The sequence below is a fragment of the Sciurus carolinensis genome, unplaced genomic scaffold (assembly GCF_902686445.1).
Source record: "Sciurus carolinensis unplaced genomic scaffold, mSciCar1.2, whole genome shotgun sequence".
Taxonomy (NCBI): domain Eukaryota; kingdom Metazoa; phylum Chordata; class Mammalia; order Rodentia; family Sciuridae; genus Sciurus; species Sciurus carolinensis.
This window is the reverse complement of record NW_025920141.1, coordinates 2,620,916-2,641,209: the sequence shown is the minus strand read 5'-3', so window position 1 is coordinate 2,641,209 and position 20,294 is coordinate 2,620,916.

The following is a 20,294-nucleotide window of genomic DNA, read 5'->3' as shown; positions in this document are numbered from 1 at the left end:
AATGTATGAGTGTACCTTTTTCCCCACGTCCTTTCCAACACCTATTGTTGCTTGTATTCTTGATAATCACCATTCTAATTGGGGTGCAATGGAATGTTAGGATGGTTTTGATTTGCATTTCTCTTATTACTAGGGATGTTGAACATTTTTTCATATATCTGTTGATTGCTTATAGATCTTCTTCTGTGAAGTGTCTGTTCATTTCCTTAGCCCATTTGTTGATTGGATTATTTGTATTCTTACTGTAGAGTTTTTTGAGTTCTTTATATATTCTGGAAATCAGTGCTCTATCTGAAGTATGAGTGGCAAAGATTTCCTCCCACTCTGTAGGTTCTCTCTTCACATTGCTGATAGTTCCAAATTATCTTCTGAAAGTTCAACAAAGGCCTTCTCAGTGTCTATTCCTTAAAGGGCTTTACTGACAGTCCTGGTCTTTAGCCAGAGCACCTCAAGTGAAGTACAGTTGTGACTGATCGTACCACCAACAACAGTGATGGGTCTTGGAATTCCAAAGTCTCTGGAAGGTAGAAGACAAGAGCTTCCCACCTGGCAATATGACAAGTAGTGATCTCACCCAGCAGGACTGCTCAGAACCCTTATTGGCATAGCATGTGGTCCACGCATCTTCTCCACAGGGTCAGGGAAGCTTGTGGTTCAGTGCTGAGCACTAGCTCCTTCACCGGCCTGTTGGTGCTATAGCAGACTCAGGCTGGCTGGTAGTGGGGTCTGGGCATCATCCATCCTGGCCTGCGGACCACCATTTTGGACTATACATCTTTTGGTACTTTAAGCCAATCTAATAAACCCCCCTTTTCCAGTCATACTTCCTGTTGGCTCTGCTCCTCTAGAGAACTCTGTCTAATACAACTGGACAGAGTCAAGGAAAGAATCAGTGAATGTGTAGTTTGTAGTAGAAACTTCCTAAACCCAGATGCACAAAGAGAAAAGAGTGATAATGACAAAATAGAATACCCAAAATGTGGGATAAGTACCAAAGTTGTAAGTCATGTATAATGGTTATACCAGAAGAGAAGAAAGAAGAAGTATTTGAAATGATACTGACAGGATTCTCTAAAACTCTCAACAGCCACCAAACCATAGGTATCATTGAGCAGAATAAATGCCAGAACATTCTACCTATGCTTGTCATATTCATACTGCAGAAAATGAAGTCACATAGAAAGTGTTGTAAGAAGCTATAGTGGGGAAGAATGCCTTGTCCACTGAGAAGTAAAGATACAGATTATATCTGGCTTTTGTTCAGAGACTATGCAAGCAAGAAGAAGGTGCAATTAAATATTTAGTGTTGAGAGGGAAAAAGTTCCTCTTTACACTCAATTCTAGACTAGTGAAATGCTCCAGCGAAAGAAAAAAAAATGAAGAATTTCCAGTCAAATATAATTTGAGAGAACTTATCATCAGCAGACTGCCTTGGAAGAAATGCTAGAAGTTCTGTAGGGAGCCAGAAAATAAAATAGGTTAGAAACTTGGATCAACAAAAAGAGAGAGCAGGAATAAGTGAAGGGAAAATCAACAAACAGTTTTGGATGTTAATTTAATTAACAGAGAGCAACTCACTCAAAATGATATTGCAGCAATGTATTCAATGACTAAATCTTATGAATAACTGAAAGAGTGACTGCAATGTTATAGGAGTGAAGAATCAGGAACACTGTGCTATATTGCAAATGCACCAATCAGGGTGGGTTGTTGCTGGTGGTGTCAGTTGATGTTTCCCCAGGGTGCTGTGACACTTCCCCTAGAAACCAGGCCTTGTTCTCTCATCAGGGCACCTACTCAAGAGGGCTTTCCTACTCTGGGGATTGGTCCAACCTCCCTGTATAGCATCTTTCACAGAATCAGAAAGAAGCTGTAAGAAAAATGCCATTTTTTGGCTATGGTTAATGGTATGGAGTGTTGAAGACTAAAAAACAACTCCCCAACCAATTGAGACAGAAGGACCAGATGTTCTTATGACATACTCCTGTCTTCCTCATGATCACTTGGAGACTTTTGATTCCACAGTAGGTCCATCCCAGCTGACTTCATCCTGCAGTCCCTCTAGATGACTCCACCACTTTGAGACCCTATATTGTCCCCAGTCTGCTGTGTGAGAAGCCCCTCCAATACCCATGCCTAAGTAAAAATTCTATGTGTATCTGGAAGGACACTGTGTATGCTTGAACCACCTTTTGAATTTAAATAAGATTCCTTCCCCAAGTCCTCATGCAAACAGTCCCATACCACTTCCCCTTCTGGTACAGCATGATTCCTAATGAACCCTCTCTCAGATGGTTATATTTTATCTTTTCATGATTTTATCTCAAGTACAGTAGGTCAAGTTGGTTGCAATGCGAACTGGCAAACTGGGCAGATCACCCTGAGGGTGGCAAGCACAGAGTGAAAAAGTGAAACATAGATCTCCCAGGAGCTGCTAGGTCTGGCTGCAGATAAGTTCCAGGACACTGTCAGAAGTTACAGGCTACTGCTCCCAGGAAGGGAACAATGGAGCTGCTACCATTAGGAGCTCAGGCTCACTGATGTTCAATCTCAGGGACACTTAACACTTAGATCTGAGAGCAACCAGTTCTCAAGGTTCAGGGCTGCTAATACCAAGAGAGATGTGCTTTGCCTATTTGTGATCCCTCTCTGTATCTGGCCAAGAACCCTCATTTGATTGGTAAGAGAGATTTCTAAGGGACACAGATCATAAAGGGATGCACAGAGAAGATCACTGAAACCAAACAAAGTCTTTGAAGGGGTGATGTTATCATTTGGATATGAAGAACCAATCTGCTTTTCCTATATTCTCTGAGGGACTCAGAGCACAGGTCTGGTGGCTGGGGGCAGGCTTATGGTTCAGAGACAACAGCAACTGCAGCAGCAGTGGCTCCCCTGTGGTTTGAGCCCCTCTGGTGCCTATCTGGGGGTACAGGGATAAGCCTGCCCTGATCTGGACTTGTCAATGAGCAGAAGGTTCTTTACCTGGCTTTGAGTCAGGCACCAATCTCCTAGAACTCATCCCCATCCCCACCCCCACCCTTGCCTCCATCCTAAACCTGCCCTCATCTGGGACCAAATGGATTGGAGGCTCTGACTTCATCCCAAGACAGACCAAACACACAAGGTGACATAATACCCCAATCCTTCCCAAACCCATTGTGTTCCAACCCTGAGCCCACTCTGACCTCTGCTGAGTATGGCTGGTCCACAATGCTATCAAGGGCTCCTAAAAATCAATGAAAAAAAAGAAAAGGAGTCTACACACAGAATACAGGAAAGCATATTAAATAGTAATCCACACTGGGGGTGTTGCTTGGTGGCAGGGTCACTAGGCTCTGGGTTCAATTCCCACCACAGGGGGCAGTCCCCGCAAAACATAGAAATGTAGTTCATGGAAAAACAAATAAAAGACTCACAGTACATAGGGTGAAATGTTTTATTATTTGCAAAATGAAAATTAAAAAGTGTAATTTTCAATCATCAAAGTACAAATATTTCAGGACATTGATTTAAAAAACCCAATCTTCTGATCATCAGTCATTTCTCCATCAAATGGTGGAACTAGGGGAAGTCCTATATTCCAAAGTCATGCTTCCTTATGTCTACATTATATTACCATGTAATATACTGAATTTGTAGTTGTCAATCTACATTTATTTTCTCATGTCTTTTTCTTCATTTCTGAATTATAGACTTCAGACTAAAGAGAATGTATTAACCACTGTAAAAAAAAGGATCAAATGAAGCAGAATTGGTTCTGGGCACTTATAATGGAAGAGGAGGTCACAGTAATCACAACTCAAATGCATATGCAGTTGAACCTTTTATTGGCCTGATGAACAAAGTGGATCAAACTGCCAGTTTCCTGAAACATTGCTAAACTCTACAAATCTTCTGTACAAACCATTCCTTCCACACTATCCAGATACTGAGACTGTACCCTTGCCCTTTAATACAAAATAGTTTAATCTTTCCAGCATCAGTCTTAACAAAATACAAAGCAACAAATGCTAGTGAGGATGATGGGGAATAAGAATCATTATACACCATTGGTTGGAATGTAATTTAGTACTGTCACTATGGAGAACAGTGTGAAGGTATCTCATGAAACTAAACATAAATTGACAATATAATCCTGCTGTCTCACTCCTGGCATATACCTGAAGGAATCAAAGCAAGTACATGAAAGAGATGCCTGCATACCCATGTTTATCTATGTACTAACTGCAATAGCCAAATTATAGCATCAGTCTAGATGCCCATCAACAAATGACTCAATAAAAAGAATGTGTTTTATGGAGTTGGGCTTGTAGCTCAGTGGTAGAGCACTTGCCTGGCATGTGTGAGGCATTGGATTTGGTCCTCGGCACCAAATAAAATAAATAAATAAAATAAAGATATTGTGTCCATCTACAACTAAAAACTTTTTTAAAAAAATAAAGTGTATTATAAAAGCCAGGCATCAGGGAGCAAACCTGAAATCCCAGTGACACAGGAGGATGATGCAGGAGGATCTCAAGTTCCAGACCAGCATGATCAACTTAGTAACAACCTGTATAAAACAAATTTTTTAAAAGGCCTTGGTAATTTTCTCAGGAGTAGAGTAACCCTGGGTTCCATGGGCAGTATTGTCAAAAAATTTTCATATATTTGGTAATTAGAAAATCAGATGATTCATTTTCAAACTATAAATCCTCAAATAAGAAGATTTGAGAAATGAATTCTACATGAGGGAAAAGAGAAGACAGTGTGCAAAATTACCAAAAGAGTGTTCATGCAATACCCTGTGTATGTGGTGATCTTGAGACTCATGCACACACAGTCCCCTTTTAGAAAACCAGGACGTGGGAATAGGAGCCTGTTGAATAGATTAACAGAAGGAAATACCACATGGAGAAACATTAACTGAATGGGGAAGAGATCTTAAACATAATAAAAGGGTTTTCTCACCTGGGAATGTTGGGTCTTAGTCAAAGTTTAGGAAGGTTGTGATCCCCCATAGTGCCCAACCAATGAGGAACTGGATGAGGGACCTTGTACACTAGGGGATAAAATGCGGATTGTACCTGCTCTGGGCACACCTGCTTTCCAGACACTCAATCTTGCAAACCTAAAGTAAAAGTCTCACTTCTGCTGCACTCTGTGTCTTCATGTTCATTCTTTGTGTCTGGACAGGTGTGCATGTATACACACACACACACACACACACACACACTCAAAGAAGTATTATTCACGTATAAAGGAATATAAAATCATGTCATTTGCAGGAAAATGGATAGAACTGAAGATCATTACATACATACATACATACACACACACACACACACACACACTCTCAAAGAAGTATTATTCACGCATAAAGGAATATAAAATCATGTCATTTGCAGGAAAATGGATAGAACTGAAGATCATTACATACATACATACATACACACACACACACACACACACACACTCAAAGAAGTATTATTCACGCATAAAGGAATATAAAATCATGTCATTTGCAGGAAAATGGATAGAACTGAAGATCATTACATGAGCAAAGTAAGTAAGACTAAGAAAGACCAGCATGGAATGTTTTCTCTCATAGGTAGAATCTAGGATGGGAAAGATGATATGAAATAAGTAGAAAGGCTATCAGGGAAGGAGGAGGCAAGCAGGGGAGGGGCATGGATATAAAAGGGGAATGGGGAAGGCAGATACAATCAAACCTCATTACAATCATGTATGGTCATTTCATAATGAAACCCATTATTCTGTACAATTAATATACACTAATAAGTATATTAATATACAAACTGGACAAGCTGCAAATTAAAATTTTTAATTTTGGCAAAAGAAAAGAACTGTGAATGGTAATAAAGCACATGAAAATATGTTCCTCGTCATTAGGCATTAGGGAAATGCAAATTAAGACTACATTGGGATACCACTTAATTTGAGTAAAATGGCTGACAATGCAGACAATACCAAACCTTGGCAAGGATGTAGAAAAAGAGGAACCCACACACATTTCAACAGGAATGTGTAAATAGAGACTCTTTAGAAATCAGTTTTTAAATTTATAAAATATTACACATAAACTTACCACATGACTCAGCAGTTTTAGTTCTCAGAATATACCCAAGGAAAACAAAAATGCATGTCCAAAAATAAAGAAAACTAAAGAATTAAAATAGTTAAATCAAAAAACATGTGTCTCCACAAATACTTGCATAGGGGTATTCATAGCAGCATTGTTCATAATATCCTCAAACTACAAACAACCAAATACCTGTCACCTGGTAAATAAATATCAGAGTGGTACAACCATGACACCAAATGAAAAGAAATGAAAAACAGGCATGTGCCAGCCTAGAACTTCAAATATGTTATGCTAAGTGCGAGATGTGGAAGACAACAAATTCTGTGGGTTTCTTAATCTGAGATACCTAGGAAATGCTCATAGGAAAAAAAAAGACTTAAATATATTGGCATTTTTCCAGGGGTAGAGACAGAAGAGAAGATTAATGGCAAATTGGGCGATTATTATACAGCTGTATGAATTTACCAAAATCATTGAATTGTCTAGCTATAAGGAGTGAACTTTATAGTATATAAATTATATTTCAATAACTCTGTGTCAAGGAAAAATCAAAATAGAATGATAAAGGTGAGGGCATGTAATATGCAGTTGGGAGACCATTGAAAATCACCTCTGAGACCTCTGAGATACCCACTACCGAACCTCTGAACTGGGCTGCCTGCTCAGGTGCATCCTGGCTGCATGGATAGCTCTAATAGCAAGGGTTTTGGAGATGGGAACACTGTGAGTCAGGAAGTAAGACTGCTGCTGGAAAAATTACATCATTTTGTAGGAAAAAACATGGGTACAATCTAAGTCTCTGGATAGCTTTGTGGAAGGAGTGATTTGTATAGAAGATCAAGCATTTAACAGTGTTTCAGGAAACAGGTAGTTTGGCCCACTTTGGTCAGCATGGTGGGGTGCAGCCCAGATAAAGGTTGAGCTTTGGTTCCCAGTGAGATCTGATTAACAATGGCCTCCTTCTCCATTTCAAGGGCCCAGAACCAATTCTGCTCCATTTGACTTTTTTTCTGACAGTGGTAAATAAAATAATCTCCCTGTACTCTGAATTTTATGGTCAGACATGAAGAAAAAGTCATAAGGAAATAAGTGTAAAATGAAACCTCCCTGGAGACCTCTGTTTGCTGTCTCAAGGCCTTCCTGCACCCCAGCATTCCCAATAATTTCCAATAATTGAATCAAAAGCCACAAAGACATAAAGAAACCATTCTTTTATACCAAATGTCCAGGACTCCTAGGGTTTCAGGGTCTGGGCCACATGTGATTCAACAGCCATGGAATCACATATTTTCAGACTAAAAGGGATGTGGCACTGGTTAGTCCTCACCTGAGAAAGCATGGAAATGAGGCATGGTGGGGGAAGATGAACTCTTGACTGACTGAGCCAACCCCTGTTGCCCAGTACTTCCCTGTATTGCCTTTCTTTCCTGCTTGCCTCTCCCACACCCCCTCACTCTCCTCAGTAAGCCTTCCCCAGCCAGTTTTGCAACAAGACTACGAAGAGTTTCTTCACCTGAGTTTCCAATAATGTGCAGCTAACATAGGGCACCCACAAGGAGCCAGTCCCTGTGGACACTGTCATAAGAAACAGCATTTCAATAATGGAGGGAGTGGGTCTTGCTTGTGTTGTCAGTTGACAATTCCCTATTGTGTTGTGACTCCTTCCCCTAGAAGTCAGGCCTTGTCTTCTCATTCTGCCACCTACTCAGGAAGTCCTTGACCATGCTGGGGATCAGTCCAATCTCACTGTCCAGCATCAATCATGGGAGGAGAAAAAAGCTGAGTAAAAAAAAAAAAAAACCAAAACCAAACCAAACCAAACCAAAACAAAACAAAAATACTGTTCCAGCTTTACTTCTAGCAACCCAATTAATGACACAGGGCGGGACTGAAGACTCAGAAGTAGGTCTTCATCCAATGAGACAGGAGGTCCAAAGTTCTCAAGAGGTACTTTACAAAAAGTTGTGCCCTTCTCTGTGTTGATGATGGCTGCCACAAACAGCCCATGGTAACTTGGAACCTTTTGCTTCCATAGCAGGTCCACCCCAGATGACTCCACCCCTTTGGGGCCTTTCAGTGGTTCCCAGTCTGGAGTGTAAGGAAACCTTCCCCTGCCCATGCCTAAGCAGAAACACTGCAGGTATCTGGAAGGACACCTTGCATGCTTGAGTCCACCTTTTTAATTCAAATGAGATTCCTTCCCCATCTCCCTATGCAATCAGTTCCTGTACCACTTCCAATTCTGATGCAACATGAATCCTAATGAAGTCTCTTATAGATGGGTATAATTTGTATATTCATGACTTTAATCTCAACTAGAGCAGGTCAAGTTGGTTGCACTCAAATCCGGCAAACTGAGCAGGTCACCCTGAGGGCAGCAAGCACAGAGAGTGACCCAAAGCAATGGAGAGCTGCAGGAGCTGCTAGGTCAGGCTGACAGATGAGTTTCAGAGAACTGGTGGAAGGAGCTGGCTACTGCTCCCAGGAAGACAACAGGGGAGCTGCTACCACTAGGAGCTGAGGGTCACCGACATTCAATCTCAGGTCTACTAACACAGAGATCTGAGTCACCAGTCAGTCCGCAGACACTGCAAACAGTAAGCTGTGAACACCAGGGGAGATGTGCTTTACCTCTGTGATTTCCCCTTCAGATCAGACCCTCAGATGATTGGTAAAAGAGATTTTGAGGGGACAGAGATCATGAAGGGATGAAGAGAGAAGATCCCCTAAACCAAACAAGCCCGTTTGAATGAGATGATGAGTGGGTTTCTTGTTGTCTGTTTTCTCCCAGGATCAGTGGAAAGACCAGTCTAAATCTGGAGGCAAGACCCGGTGAATGAACACCTGTGCAACCTGGGGACTGGCATCTCCAGTTACCTCCTCCTCTCTTGTTCTCACTGCATGGAGTTACAGACACACCATGGCAGAAGACAGCAGCCTGAGAAGATTTTTCTACAAAACTGCCTTTATTCCCACTGACACAAGGTCATCAAGGTACAAGTTCCCACCAGGTTTAAACCTTCCATCCCTCCCCTCTCAGTAGACTCCCTCTGTCCTCCCCCTACCCACTTTATACACTCCCAACATCCTGCCCTTCCCTTCCCTTTTCTGAGGGCCAACGGGACCTGACCTGAGTGGGGAGAACCCTTTGGTCCCATGGGGTGCAGAATGAAGCAAGGGTGAGATTTCACTTGAAGGACAACCACCCCAGAGACCACCCATCAACCCTACTGTTGTCTAGGACTCTTCTTAATCTTCTGGTTGCCTGAAGACTTGTACTTCTTCTTCTAAGACTGTGAGAGGTTCAAACCAGCTCCAGATCCAGGACATTTCCCCAAATGACTTGGATGGGCATCCCAGAGTGGGGCATCTTTTCCACATTGCATGAGTGTCCACTGAGAGCTCATTTCTTGGACATAGCATCTTGAAGGGAGGATGTGAACTGAGGCCTCCTCTCTGAGGCATTGGGGCCTGGACTGCTTAATCTCCCAAGGAGATTCCATGTGAGGGTCCTGGCTCTCAGTCCTAGGGCAGCACATGGTGCTGGGAGGCTAGGAGGAAATTCAGTCTTTGGAGGTCATCATCCACACTACAGTCATTGGCTGTCCCATGTGGTCCCCCAAGAAGTAGTGGCTATTCTGGGACCCACTATAGCTTTGTTCCCCAGGTTTATGGAGGAGGATCTATGGTTTGGGGGAGGAAAGTTGGACCAGATGACTCCCAATGAGGAAGACCCTTGACAGCTTGGGAGAATAGCAGTGTCCTTTGGATCTAACAACTCAGGTTCTGTGGCCCTACACTTCTTCAAGTCCTGGGAAGCCACCTCTGGTTTCAGTTCTCCATGCGGACCCCTAGATTAGTGTGGTGGTTACATTTCTCTACGTTTTGGCTGGGAGCTGCCTTGGGAGCTCTTGAGCCTTTGGGACATACCATGACCTTGAGGCAACTGCAGAGGTGCTTCTTCAAAAGTTGAGGAGGATATGGGTACTGGCTAACTGTATGATAAGGGCCACAGAGGACAGGGACATTTATATTTCAATGGAAGGTGTGAGCTGGAGGTGTCATCCATCTTGGTCTCAGGGACATAGACTGAGACTCTGCTGACCACCCTCATGGGCTACCTTTCAGCTTACTTTCCTGAATCTGTCCCTGACTCTCCTGTCTCCTTTCTTTTATATCCTGACAAACATCCTCTGTTCTGGAGCAGTCACAATCAAGGAGTCACATATCACAGGCAGGACAGGGATAGAAAACATCCTGTGTACCACGTGAACAGTGTCTACCTGCTATCCCTTGCTCCCCTGTCCATCTGTGATCACTCCCTTTCTTACCTATTTGTATCCCTTTATTCTTCTAGTCTACCAGGTATATCTCTCTGCCTTTTTCACTTGGTGTCTGTCCCCAAGCCCTAGTAAGCTTGGTGTCTTGACCTCTGTAGTTCTACCTAGTGCTACTTCTCCTGTTCTACCTTTTTTTTTCTCACAAACCCCTTGTGTCCTGGTGTCCCTGCACTTGTTTATTAGGTGTCCTTGCTTCTCTCGTATATCCAATGTATCACCAGCCCCTGACCTACTGGGAGGCCCTCCTTCCCCTTTATATCTGGTCAGGGGTGAGTCCTTGCTCCTGCTCCTGCTCTTTTGTTAAGGCCAAGATATTTATATATGGTTCAGAGAAAAGTAATTCTTCCAGGAAGCAGAGGTGAATCATAGTCTACACCTGGGAAGAGAAGAGAGTGTGAGTGACCTTGGGAGGAAATGACTCCAAGTCTGGAAGACTTCTAGGACAAACAGGAAGTGGTGATGAACCCATCCTGGTGTGCACCATGGGGTTGTTAAATCCCAACCACCTGCTACACACATGTTTACAAATGTATGTATGTGTGCACACATGCACACACACACACACACACACACACACACACACACAAAATTAATACTGAGAATCTAAGCTATGAAGTTACACCAAGAGTGTAGGGCTAGCCCACCTTGTTGACAAGTTCTCATTAATGCAACTCATGAGATGGATCTGGGTATAAATCATCCATTCTTGGCTGTTCCTCCAGTCCTTCCTCTCCCAAGTTCACAGAAGGCTGTCCTGTGGACAAGTGGGAGGGCTTCCATGTGGTAAAGTTTGTAGACCCCAAGCTGTACACATGGACGGCTTCAGGTGTGATCTCATTGGGTGCCTAGGTCTTGTGCACCTTGGTCTCTAGCACCTTGGGTTTGGCTACTAAGGATCACGCAGGTTATGCCTTAGGCATTGTATTTCTGGAGGCACACACGAGGACAGGGAAGACCAGAGCAGTGCATAGATGGGGGATCCAACTCCATTTCAAACAAATGGTAAAAGGCAGGGTTCAGGGACCTAACCTGGTCTGCCAAACTCCAGGACAACCTGACTTGAGGACCCAAGGGAAGTGACAGTGCATGAGGTGGAACATCTAGTACAGTCATGTGGGAGGACATTTGGAGCCACTGATAGTTCATGCACTATCCCCACCCAGGACCTAAGTCCTGCAAAGGTGGTGTGTTGGTTCTTTGGATAGGTAGGGACAGAAAGGAGTCACATACTTTGCCTCATCACTACACAGTTTTAAAAAAGTTTAGAAGGGACCTTAGGTGCTAAGGGGCTCTTCTGCTTGAAAGATTAAATTTCCCATACTGAAGGAAAAGATCTTATTTTGGACAGCAGTCTCCCTTGGCCCTTGGCACCCTTTGGTATCAAGTCTCGAGTTCCACAAATCCTGTTGGAGTTTGGGTAAGGGAGGCACAGGCTGAGTTGAGAATCAAGTTAGGCATACCAGGCAGGTGCTAGCCCAATTCCAAGCAGGAGCTGGTGGCAGGGATTTAGAGTTGTATTCTGCAGTGGACTGGATCAGTTCAAGGAGGGAGCTGCTACAAAGGAAGAACCGCAGTTCTGGGGAAACACTCTATCAAGTAGTGCCTGAAGAGAATCAGATCTGAGGGACCCAGGTAGGACCCCTAGGTGACTCTTGTTCCAGGTCTCTCCTGTTCTTGCCAGGAACTACACAGATCAGGGAACTGTCAGAAGCTGATCAGGGATTTGATCCTTATCAGGGAACACCATGACACAATTCAGGGATATTGATGCTGGGACTATGAGCCCTGGAAGGATCATATGGGAGACAGAGGCACAGGAGAGGTCATGTGAAAGTGGAAGCTTAATTGAGAACACTGGGTTGCTTCCAATGAGGACTGTTTCTTTTTCTTCATTTCACTTGTTAAAATTAGAATGGCAGGGATTACTTAGAGCCATGCTGATATAGACTGGAGATGTGGTGCTGAATCCCTCCATGCACTCCCCACTGCCATCCTTTTGTGAAATATCAGGTTGAAGTACTGACCACTTTCATGACCTCTGATAGTTCCCACTCCAAAAAAGTGACTGTTTCCAGGAAGGTATGAGGTTAGTGGCCTAGGCAGAGCCCACAAATACAAAGAGAACTTGTGACTGGACTGGTTACTCCTCCCCAAACTGACCCTGAACCTCAAGGCAGAGTTGAAATCAGGAACATTGAGGTTGGAGTTTCTGGTACAGTTGCAGAGAGAATGCCTAGACCTCTAGCTAGAGGGAGTTGAAATTTGGAGAAATAGATGCCTCAGAATCAACACACAGACAGGTTACAGGACCTACCAGACCGTGCTGTGCAATATATAATCCTGCACCACTTGGGTCTGGGGCCTGAAACCTGACACATTTCTGGGGTTTCATCGATGATCATCTGGTCAAAGATGCTTGTGCACTGCCATTCCTGTAAACTCTTTCAAAGGCCCTCCTCTGTGGGGGTCTCTCAGTCATGTCCCATATGGATGAGGAAAGGGTTAAATGATGGAGGTGAATGTTGGCTGCATATCACTCAATTACCCCCAAACTTATCTACTCAATAAACACACAAGAGCCAATATTATTTTTAAATGAGAGTGGGTGTGACAGAACTGACCATACCAGTTCTGGCTTCTAATAGCAACAACGACATGGAGTTGTCCAACTCTCTTTTATTTAGAGACACACAGGTAAAGGGGGAAAGACCAGGATGAGATTCTTCTGTGATGGACAGGATAGGATGGAGTTAATGGAGCTTTTTACTTAGGGGGAATATTCCAGAGGAGTCAGGGATCCACTCCCACACAGTGCCATATGCTTCCTGGCAATCTGGGACAGAGTTCTGTGGTTGTTAGCTCCTGGAAGACAGGTCTCTGCATACCATGACTCAACTTAGTCTGATTCTGCTAAGTAAGCATGGCTTCCCATACTCCTCCGTGGATATGGAGGGCTCCAGTTGGCACTCGGACCAAAGCAATGTACTGGAATTCATCAGAATTAGTCAGGGTGTACAAGGTCACCCTCTATTCTCAACTTACCTGGACCAACACACTCTTCTATCTTTGTTACATCTGCCCCATTATGTTCAATTCAAAAGTATTGGCACTGGGACCCTGGAACAATGTATCTGATACCCAATATCAACACTATGGGCTGCATTGGACTGTATGATTTTACTTGAATTCCTCAATGGTGTGGGGTATTATGTGGTAAATGTCTTTATCCTCCAAAATTCACATGTTGAAGTTCTAACCCCCAATGTGATGGTATTTGGTGATTGGCTTTAGTGTTTAGGAGAGTTAGATGAGATCCTGAGGGTGAGGCTTCATGAGGGCATTAGTGGTCTTGGTATGAGAAGAAGGAGACACTGAAGGGATGCTGGTCATGTGAGGATACAGGCCAGCCAGGCATATTCTCAAGCAAGAAGGAGAGAGAGCCCTCATGGGACTTTGGGTCAGGCATCCTTCTTCTGGGATTCCTGACTCCAGAATGGTGAGAAATGAATTTCTGAGCTTTCAGCTACTGAGTCTATAGCATCTGGTATGGCAGCCCAAGCTAACTGAGACAGTACACACAATGGTCTGGGAGCACAATTAGAGTGGGGCAAAGATGAACATACCCATCCAGAATCCAAAGAATGAAATTCCCCATGAGTGCCCCCTAACCCCATAACCACAGGGCCCTGATCAAGAGTTCAGAACAATGTGTGTGGGTGTCTGTAGAGTTTTGTCTTCGGACCAGCATCCCTAACCTTACTTCTGATTGTGATGTCTTCCGGGCCATGAACAATCAGGTTGATGCTGGAATCTGAAATGACTAGAGGAGGAACCATCATATGGAGTCAGACAGCCAACTCCAAATCCTGGCTTACATTATCTCAGACACCTGCTCTGACCTTGAGTCCTCCATGTGACAGTGATGATTTTTGGAAACAGATTGCTTATACTCATGGGGCTGTGATGGGCAACTGAGTTAAGGCACATTTCATCTTCTGGTGTGAGATAAATATTGCTGGGAATATAGGTCTCTGAGCTTATCCCCCAAACCTCAGGACCTTCCTTCTGTTTCCCCTACATTCCCAGCCTCCTTTTTCCATCCCACACTTTTCCTCATGTCAGAGCTCTAGGAGGAGTTCAGGGACCATGGGAAGAGCACTCACATGAGGAAGCAGGAGAGTGCTTCCACATCTGGAGTCTGAGGAAGGTGCCTGTGGACCAGGGTCTTAATGCGCTGCCAGTGGCTGAAGTTTTCATCTATGCTCTAAGGTCCACTGGAGGCACCTGGTGGCATTACATCTGGAAGGTGGGCAGTACACTCTCTCCAAACTGTCCACTTGGCCCTTGGTGGGCACTCATTTGGAAGACAATGGGGTCCAGGTAGGCAAATGGTGGTGGTGCTGAAGGGGCAAAGCCCTGGTGCCAGTGGCCCCCATAGTTCCAGGTTGCCCCACTGACTGAGGCAGGCACAGTGGTCCTCAGGGCAGAAGCTGTTGTGTGGAAGGGAGCAAGATGTTCCACACCCCCACAGAAGGCCCCCGGGGCCCTCCAGATGAGGGGTCCCTGAGTGTGGCCAATGTTCTGAATATGAGGAGGGTCTCCTGGCTTCAGTTCTGGCCCACATTTTTCAAAGGTGAAGAGATCAGTCGCACAGTTTTCCAGGTTAATTAGACAGCACCAGAGGTTTATGCTGGTAGATGGGTGCAGTCAACCATGGTCACAGGGGCACATCCCAGAACAGCTGGTGTGTTGGCACAGGGGCAGGAAAAAAAAAGAGCAGGCCTCTGAAGAGAGACAGGGGGACACCAAGATTGAAGTTCATGCCTGGTTTTGTAATGCAGATGCTGTGTATGCAAATCAGAAAGGGGCATGGAGGAGGGGAAATGTCAGCAGGATTGAGACCCCCCCCCCATTCCCTTAATCAGTGGGAATCTTAGGACAAATGGAAAAAGATCAGGACTCTGTGTGCAAGGAGTTTGGGTAGTTTGCAAACATTCCTGTGTGAATTTCATGCTATGTTTCATTAGTCATAGGAATACCAAGAGAAAACTTGTTTCCAGAACACTTTCTGTTGAATGTGACACCTCAGCTTTCTCTGCCTCTGAGACTTCCCTTGAACAACCTTTGCAGAACAATCCATCAGCCTCCTATGTGACTCCCTAGAAATGGATCAATCATTTGACTGTGCTCAGTAGCACCATGACCCTTGGCATGCTCTCCAGTGTAGTCCAGACATTCCGAGGTCACTTTTGAAGGTGACAGTTTCCAAATACTGACCCATCACCTCCTCAGCCTTCCTTTTGCTGACACCTCCTTTTATACCCCTCAATTTGTTTCCTAGGCTCACACAAACAAACAAAAAACACCTGAATAAAGTGCTCTTCCTGCCTAGGAGCTGAGGAACCCTGAAGTTCACCCAGGAGCAAATCCTTCCTAGCATGTGGGTGCTTCTCCTAGTACTTCCTACAGAAGTCCCTAATGGGGGGGACAGAATCTGACCAGCCCTCCCCCCAGTGTTCACTGGTTTCATGACACTGAAAACTCTGTTCCCAGGGAAAAAGGCTGTGTGATAGTCATTGAGTTCCCTGAGATGCTCTCCTGGCATGATCTGCAAAGGCTGCTGAGGTTTATGAAATGTGATGTGATGATGAGTGATGCAGCTTTCAGAGATTTTCACAGCCACTTGTCATATTTTTAGGCCTAGGTATTGGAGACATTCTGAGGGCCTTTTCCCTTGAGCTCCCAATAATGAGATGGAAAGTGTCACAGAGAACTAGGTATGAGCCAACTGAAACTTGTGGCAAGGTTGTCTGGAGGCCATCCCTGTTCAGTAGGATGTCATACATAGTGTAGTCAAGGATTTAAAGGTCCACAACACTTCAACACTTGCACATATTAACAAGGACACCTGCTTAACTTCAAATCAGAATACAAGTAGGAGCCCTTCCTAACTGTGTGCTATTCTCCTTTTTCTCTTGAAAAGAACCCAGTTGTCTTCATATCGATTCTGGAAAATGAAGGACCCCCCATGTGTGTTCACTTCTCATGGATTACCAATTATGGAAGATGAATACAGTCTTCCTGCCAACATAAAATGAAGGATGAGGCTACACTACAGAGAGTGGCCAACACCAAGCAGCTCTGAGAGTCCTCTTCTTTCCATGAAAGTGATAATAATTCAGAAGACCTCATGGAGGTCCGAATATACATTGGTTGAGTTTCCCTGGTTCCCTGCCCTCCATGAAACAAGGACACCTGCTCTCTGGACTGAAGGAGTTTTCCAGGGCAGGGGTTTGGTGAGAGGTCCTGGGCTGTGGCACTCAGAGTGCCCTACAACCTCACTCAGGGTGTATCACACTGCAGATGTGGTCATTAATAAACCTACTAGGCAGTTTACTAGCTGAGAGTCTTTCTCTCCACTGCCCACTTATAATCTGAGACCCTAGCATCAAACCCCTCAGAATGATATCAAAGGCAGCTTCCAGCTGTCTGAAGAATGGGCACAGGCTCATCCTCTATTTTCCTGGGAGCCCTAACTGACCACCACTCTGACACTGTCTCTAACTCCCTAAGAATACCATTCAGGGACGTGTGTCCATTCTACAAGGAATCAATCCCTTGACCTTTCTCCTTCTGCTGACCCAGTGTACTTCCCTTGAGTTGTCTGATCTGTGTCTTAGGAGCCCTCCTCCCCATGAGCACTATCAGTCTTCCCCGGGCTTCTGCAGTCACATCAAGTGTGTTATCTAGTGGTCTTTCCTTCCTTTACTTCTCCTCACACAGAGGAAATGCTCCTTTCAAATTCCCAAGGATTTACAGGGTGAATGGTAGTCAGATAACAAGTCCCTGACCCTCCAAGTTCCTCTCCTTCTAAATGTCAGGTCCCCAGACACAGTGTCTCACAGACTCCTAAGAGGGAAATGTCAACAACTGGACCTAGAGAGTGACCTGGCTGTAGCAGATTCTCAGGGTACTGGAAAAGTTTAAATATAAACTCCAGTGCAATGATGGGTCAAGACATTCATCATGGGGGGAAGGAAAAAGGGTAGCAAGCCTGGTTGGGTCTGGGTAGACAAACCATGAAGAACTTTGGCTGGTAAGGAGGAACCTCAAGTTCCCTTCAAGTAATATAGTGGTGCCATAAGTGGTGTGTGCCTCTGGAACATTTTTAAATAGTTTCCCAGATTCACAGAGTGGTGGGTGACAGATGCCACTCTATTCCATTACCTCATCAATTGTCTTTGATTGCTTCCCCTGGTGGGCACGACCAGTGAGCTGTGACTCTCACCAGCCACACACACAGCAGTATATACTGTTTAGAGTATAAACAATCAATACTTTAAACAGTAGGATGTGGCTTGCATTTTATGGGTATAGTGTTTTTTCATCCAATCATGTCTGCAAAACACACACTTGGGTGTTCATGATATATTTAATACCTTATTAAAATTCTTTTTAAAGGAATGGGACAAAACAGGCTATTCAGACACCGAAAATAGGCTTCTTTGGCTCTTCTTTCACTTGTCATATCAGCTCATTATTTCCTGTAGTCTTCATTCATGTCATTGATATTAGATCTGGAGGGTTTCTCTTTCTTATTTTTTTTCTTGACCTAGTGAGATAAAATACAATGTGGTAAACTGTCTTCTTCCATTTCCACATTCAGTTTTTTTTTTTTTTTTAATAATGGTTTACTATAATGAATAGTGGAGGTCAGACTTTCAAAGCAAGCTTTATTTGCTAGACCAAGATTGAATTCAGGGCCCTTGCATACTCTTAGGTAGCACTTTACCACTGAACTTCATCCCTAACCCCATATAATCAGATTCACAGATGAATGACGGAAACAATCCTATTCATCAATGACTTGGTAGATGTAACCCTAATCCAACACCATCAATCATCTTTGTTTGCTTCCCTGCTGGGAAGAACAGGTGAGCCATGGCTCTCATCTACCACCTTAATTATAAACAATAATGAGTATAAACAAACAATACTCTAAACTGTAGGGTGTGGCTTGCATTTTACAGATATAGTGGTTTTTGCACCTCATCACATCTGCAAAACACACACTTGGGGGTTAATGAGATATTCAACACCTTATTATAAAACTTTTTAAATGAATGTTCTGGCAAAACATGCTATTCAGGCACTAAAAATGGCATTCTTTGATTCTTCTTCTTTCACTTGTCAAGAGAGCTAATTATTTCCCACAGATTTCATTCATGTAATTGGTATTAATTAGAACTGATGGATTTATGTTCCGTCCAGAAAGGAGACACCACCAATCTTTAGTGACAAGATTTATTTCATCCTCCCTGTTTTTCTGCCTCTTTTGTTCTGCCACTCTCTCCCTTCTTCTCCCTCTCCCTCTCTCCTCCCCCAGGTTCCTAGTTTATCAGCCAATTATAGCAAAACTTTCTCTCACACAGGATAGCATGCAGAGGAATGTCAGCATAGCACTATATGAATCAAGAGCTGTCCACGCACGGCATGATATTAGATAGACAATCCTAGAGCCTGGCATTAACATGTTATAAGTCTCCAAGGAACTAGTAGGCAAGCAACCTTTTTGGGTACTTTCTTATTTTGGTATCCAGTGCCCTTTGGCTCACTGCCAGGTGCCATCTTGTCCAAGACAGCCCTCAACAGGCTCTCCCTTTTTGTTATAAAAAGAAAAGGACAGTGACTGTGTCTGTCTTAGGTGCCAGAGTCAGACTTTATCCTTTCCTGTCATTGGGAGTCAAAGAGCTTTTGGCATGCTTTGATCCCTGTCTTAGGTTGGTATAAAGTCCACCCTGTGCTTACCCATCTTTGACTACCAGCCCTGTAATTGGGAGAGCCAAATCTGCAGATCAGAGCCTTGGTCCATGGCCATAAGGGCTTGCCATACCACTAAGGCTTGCTGTCCTTGATGACTCCTTAGAGACAACAGATATCTGAGCAGCAATAATAACAGCAAGAACAACAATCCCATCATAGCAAAACTTCCCATCCATTGTTTACCAAATTGTAATGCTGACTGTAAGAAACTAATGGCTTCTGGCATACCCGGACATTGACCTGAATACTATTTACCACAAATATAGAATTTCTTAATAGGATAGTCAAATTAGTAAACTCTTTAGTCCATGTTCCATTAAGCATGCTTCCAAGCTGTTTGGACAGATTTGTAGCAGCAGTAATATTAGAATAGGATATAGGTATAACACATAGTGCTTGGGCATGCACTAGACAGCCTGTCTGTGCGGTAACAGTCAACATGTCCTCTTGTTCTTGTAGTAAGTCCACTCTTTGGTTTAGGATCAGGATTCCCATGGTGAGATGTGCATTCATGTTTTCCTGGGCATTCATGTTTCAATGCTTTGGCAGTGGCTTGTGATAGATTGTTGAGCACACGAGCAGTAGGAATAGCAGTTCCTAGGGTAAGTCCAGCAGCAGTGGCAGCAACTGCAGCAGCCGCTGCAGCAACAGCGATGGCTATAATGGCTGAGATACCAAAATCTTTTTGCTTTCACAGGTAGGAAATTCCACTCACTATGAATTAAGGTCACTGGGACTGGAATGAATTTTGGAATCCTGGCAATCACAGTCAGAGGAAATAGTGAAGCATCCCAACAACTAGACACATAACACTCTTGGTTAGCACAGTTAAGGACCTCAGTATCATTATCATTGTTATTAGTAATATTAATATTAAACTTAGAACTGTTAGACAGAATGAACACAAATGGAGACCTGACACATACGGGAGTAGGGGGGAAAGACTAATAAAAAGAGGAGCAATTGGTCTCGCACCCTGTATAACTATAAACAGGTGTATTATTTCCCTTTATATAGGCCTGTTTTTGACTGTACCTTTAATG